This window comes from Nylanderia fulva, unplaced genomic scaffold (genome assembly GCF_048542155.1).
Source record: "Nylanderia fulva isolate GAGA-0341 unplaced genomic scaffold, ASM4854215v1 Scaffold379, whole genome shotgun sequence".
In the NCBI taxonomy this organism is placed as follows: domain Eukaryota; kingdom Metazoa; phylum Arthropoda; class Insecta; order Hymenoptera; family Formicidae; genus Nylanderia; species Nylanderia fulva.
In genome coordinates, this window is record NW_028190454.1 from 53,696 (window position 1) to 59,695 (window position 6,000).

Consider the following 6,000-nt stretch of genomic DNA (forward strand, 5'->3'; position numbering starts at 1 on the left):
TGGAATTATTAAAACAAAACAATATTCCTTTAACTGAACAAATAAAAAAAGACTATGCTTATTTAATCGATCAAAAGAATATTGTTAAAGAACAAATGGATAAAAACGTAGAACAATTTAGAAGTGATTATGTTCTTAATGTTGAACCGATGTATGATGAAGCACTTAATGATGAAATTGATTCTTTTGTAGATGGCGATTATGATGAAAAATATTTATCTAAATTAAAGAAAGACCTAATTTTATTAGGATATGGTTTAGAAGATGCTGATTTAGATGAATCAGACGAAGAATCAGAAGGTTTAAAAGTTTGATTAGAAGTTTATAAAGCAATGCTAAGAGACTTTGTTTAGTATAAAAGCTAATTTAAGAAAGGAACAATTGAAAAAATGACTAAAAGTGAAAGAGACATTATTGAATATCTTTTAGCTGCTGAGAAAGGAAAAGTTGAATTCTCAAAATGACCTCAAGAAGATCAAGATGCAGAATATAAAAACTTTGAAGAATATGAAAAACTTATTCCAAAAGTAGAAGAAGTAATCAAAATGAGTTATGAATTACCACCAAGTTTGTCTAAAGAATGAAAAGAAAAAGATCTTGATTCTTGAAAAACAGCTTGAATCATTCAAGGAATTGATATTGATAATGAAGGACACAACTTAACTCATTTAATTTATCAAGAAAAAGGGCTAAACAATACTTTGACAGCTCAAATTCAAGAATTAACTGAAAAACTATATCATCTTCGAAAGAATATGCATTTTAGTGAAGACAGATATGAAGCTATGAGTTGAATTGAAAAACTTAAAAAAGAAAGATTAATCCAGGCTACTAATAAAAAATATTTGAATACTTTAATTCAATATACAGAGCAATTAAGAAAAGAAGGGAAAGATGTTTAATATGAAAACATGAAAATGAATAGGAATTGGAATTGGAATTACAGCAGTAGTTGTCCCAGCAGTAGTTGTGCCATCAGTTTTATGTACTCGTCATCACAATAAAGAAGTTGCAGTTAATGAAATAGCCTTTTTAACTAATAAAAACGATAAAACAATCGTTTCAAATCTTTCTTTTAACAATGATGGAGACTTAATTATGGAATTTACTGCTAAATTAAACAAACAATGAGTTCAGTTTTATAATAAAAATCAAAATAATCCTTCATTACAAGACCTTATTTTCTTGTTTAAAACATCCGATGGAAAAAGTTTATCATTTGTAACTTCAAGTTGAAAAATTGCTGATATTAACACAAAGAAAAATGAAGTTAAATTTGTTGGAGAAATCAGTAAGAGTGTTGTGAATAAGGAATTAAAAGCAGGGAATGATACAATTTCGTTTAGTGTTGTTTCAACTCAAACATTGGATGGAAAGACTGTCACTATGAAGGGTAGTGGAAGTTTAATAATTCCGTCAAATATAATTAAAGATGGACAATTAATCAATCCAAGTAATTAAGAACGAAAGTTCTTTTTTTTATTGAATTTGATTTATTACTTAAAATTTGTTATGATCTATTTAATAGATAAGTAAAAGGAAAAAGAAATGACAACTAAAAAACAATTAAAGAAATTATGACTTAATGAAACAGGTCATATTATGATGAAATTATTAACTTCATTGTATTTCGAAAACGGCAAATTAATTGACGCAAAAATAGAAGAACCAAAACCATTGCCTTGTGGAAGTGTTTCAACTTTAAAAGGATTAATTGAAGAATTTTCAATTCAAGAAAAGATTGATGAAGCTTATGCTGAATTAGTTAGTGCAAACGAAGGAAAAGACTTAAATGACGTATTAATCAAATATAGAGTCGAAGACAATTTTAAAACTAAAAGAAAACAAGAAATTGAACTTACTTTACAAAAACTTTTATATTTAAGAGCTCAACAAAATGCTAAATCAACATTAGAAGGTGGGCAAAGAAGAGGAACTTGTGTTCATAGACAAATTGAACATTATGTAAATAGTGGTGAAATCGTCGGATGTATGTGTAGCCCTAAATCAAAAGGTCATTTTGAAGGTTATGGAAACGTTCCTTATGGAGATCCAAAACACGTTAATTCTTTATTTGATAACTTTTTAGAATGATACAAACCTTTCGTAAAAGAAAATAATATTACAAAGAAATGAACTGAAGTCGCTTTATCAATGCCTAATGACTCATTAACAGGAATTTATGATATTAAAATGGAAAGTCCAACAGCGATTTTCAGAGGAGATTGAAAAACTTCTCAACTTCCACATAAAATGTTAGAAATTATGCAAATCTTACTTTACAGATATTTAGAAGTATTAGACTTTAATGTTTTAGCAGATGAAAAATTCTTTGTTTATAATCCAAACTTATTTAAAGAAAATCCTGAAGATCCTAACCAAAATTACAAGAAACCAAAAGGATTGTATTATGACTTTTCTTGAAAGGAAATCAGAGAAGGAATTTATCATGCGATTTTAGGAATTAAAAGATGAAATGCTCTTTCATTAGAAGACCGTAAAGAAATCGCAACCAAAAATTGAAATGATGATTTAAAAGCTGACGCTCATTTAGAGTTATTAACTAATGATGATATGACTATTCCTTTACCAAAAGAATTTGAAGGCGATTATTGAGTTGAAAACATCATTAAAAAGCCGATTATTGTTCAAGGAAAACAAAACTTTTATGAAAAAGAATTGCTAAAACCAATCGCACCGATCAAATTAGATGAAGAAGACAGACAAATTATTGATTTTGGTGTTTTAACTTTAGATTAGCAGCTATTTAATAAATAAAAAAAACTCATGTTTTAGGGATACAAACGTATCTCTTTTTTTATGATAAAATATATTAAAGAATTAAGGAAAAATTATTATGACAGAGAAAGAATTATTTAAATTAAATAAAGTTAAAGAACTTTACGCAGATGAAGACTTCAAAAAAGAATTAAATGGACATGAAATTGCTTTTATTTCTTTAATTGGGTCTCAATATTACGGATTAGAAACCGAAACTTCAGATTTTGACTTCAAAGTATTCGTAATCCCCACTTTTGATGACCTTTATAACTCAAAAAGATACAAAAAAGACGATTGAAAATACAAAGGGAATGATGTTTGCGTTAAAGATGTTCGTGAATTAGAAAATTTACTATCTAAAGCATCAACTCCATGAATTGAATCATGTCTTTCACCATACAAAACCGGTAAAAAAGAATATTTAGACTTATTAAATTCTGAAAATGATAAATTAACTATCGATATTAAGAAATTTATGCACGCAATTTTAGGAATGTCTAATCAAAAACTTAATGCAATTATTAAAGACCTACCATCTCAACCAACAAACGAAGGTTATAACCGTAGAATGAAATATGGTTTTGATACCAAACAATTACTTCATATTCTTAGATTAAAATATGTTGTCGATCAAGTTTTAAAAGGATTAACTACGTCTGGAAAAGATTGAAAGAACTATCCATTTGTTTTTAACTCAAACACTTTTATTGCCAATGATAGACAAAAGAAAACACTATTAGAAGTTAAAGCAAACAAATGAGGCCTAACAAAAGAAGAGGCAATTATTCAGGGAGAAGTTTTAGTTGATTACCTTGCTCAAAAAATGCATGAAATTGATAAAATTGATCATGATTTAATTACTAATAAAGATTCAAAATTTATGCAAAGATTAGAAGCTTTAAATAAACATTTTACAAAAGAGGGAGTTAAATAATATGAAATTTAAAGAATTAAATGGATTAGTTCAAAATAACGAAGAAGTATGTCTTGTTTTTGAAAATAATCACATCGTTAGATGTATTATGCCGACTTTTGTTGATCTTTTAGCACATTGTTTTGAAAATTATGGAGATAGAGAAGTTAAATCTATCGTTGCAAGAATGGCTAACTTTCAAACCTTAAAAATTTATTTAAAAGGAGAAGAATAAAATGAAACAATGAGATGGCGTATATGATAAAAGAAACAACAGAAGCTTTTATTGTACTCTATGTGGTGAAGTAAAGAATAAACCTTTTCTATTATTAAGCACTAATATGCATTTAAATGAAAATGGTTTAATGGAAGAAGAAAATGTAAATGTTTGTTTAGACTGTTTAAATCAAATAAACAAAACTATAAGAAAATAACCTAAAAGGAGAAAAAAATGAAAAAGATAATTGGAATGAATTTATTAGAAGCTTATGAAGAGTTGAAACAAATAAATAATGTATTAAACAATTTCTTCTATATGATGCAAAATGACCATATTTTATCGGTAAAAGTACAAGACAAACAAACCGGAATTTATTCAAAGCTTTTTTCTCTATATGAAATCACAAGAAATCAATCTGTTTCTGAAATGTTAAAACAAGAAACATTTATGAATAACTCAACTTCAATCAACAGAGAATTATTATTTCAAGTGTCTAATTCTTGAGCTGATAAAACTGTAGTTGATATTCAAACAGACATTTATGATGATGGAGAATTTGCGTCAGGGACATTATTATTAATTGTTGAATAAAAAGACTTTTTGTGTTTAAATCTAATTAATAAAAGAAAGAGAAAACTATGACTATTTTAGAACAATTAAAAAACGAATATGAAGATTTTAAAGACACCTATCCTACTGAAGACGGGATACCCTTATCAACAGTTGTTGAGGACTTTTTAGGAGATTATATTAATGGGTATGCTCTTTCAATAATTCAAAGAATTCAAATAGCAAATGCTTTAATGAAACCAGAAGCTTTTAGCAAAATGATTGCCGATAGTTGCGATGAAAATGATCCATGTGATTTTGATTCAAAAGAAGCTTTGATTGACTCTACTAATGAAGTTATTTGAGATTATTTAAACAAATATGAACAAAACATAAACTATAAGGGAGGAAAATAATGAATACAGCAACCTATAAATACAAAATGATTCCTATTGTCGGATTTGAAGATAATATGTTTATTAAAGCAGGCACTTATTTTGTTATAAATGTTGGTTATAAAAATATTTCAATGGCGAAAGATGAACTTTTAGCTAAAAATGAAGGAAAATATAAAAATTACTTCATTGAAGAATGAAATTGCAAATCAAAGAAATTACTTAAAACCTATTTAGTTTTAAACAACAAAATAGAGTTTGTTAATTATTAGAAGGAGAAATTATGAAATATAATGAATTAGGCTATGAAATCCCTGAAGATTTCGATAAAACACAAGAAAGATATGATGTTTTTGATCAAAACCATATAGATGAAGAACTTTTCTTTGATGAACAAATCAAACAAATGTTCTTTGAGTATGCTAAAACAAAATATAAGGTTCTATATAAAGCAGAAAACTTTGAAGATTTAAAGCAAATCCAAGATGATTTAAACTTTTTAGATGATTCTAATGAAGATTTACACGCAGAAGGGTTCTGTGGATTAACCTCAAGCCCTGACGAAGGATATGCTTCGCCAATCGAAAGACTTAGTGGAATGTACCTTACTGATTGAGATGGTTTAAGCGATGAAGATCTTTTTGAAAAATTAGATGACCCTGATAACTATTACTTAACTGAATTAGAATTACCGTTTGTTCAAAATGTTGATCAATTACTTTCTGAATTTGAAGGTTTTTATAAAATTAAAAATAATATGATTAAAAATGATGAAACTTTGATAACATTTAACTCAAAATTTACTAAAATTAAAAACCAAGATCCATATATTGTCATGGATGAACTTATAGATAAGGACAAATAATATGAAAAACAAAGAAAAATTTTTAAAAGAACTAAAAGAATTCGTTAAAGAATGTGAAGAAATTTACATTGAAGAAACACCTGAAGAAGATATGGACTTCTTAACTATTGATATAGAGTGTGACAAAGACAATATTTATAATTATGCAAAAACTTTTATTAATCAATATAATGATGAAAATAAAACTAATATTGATATTGAAGATCTTTTTGATGAATGAGATGATTATCGAAGTGCTGTTCAAGAAGGAATTGAAGAAGCATTTGAATTTGAAGGT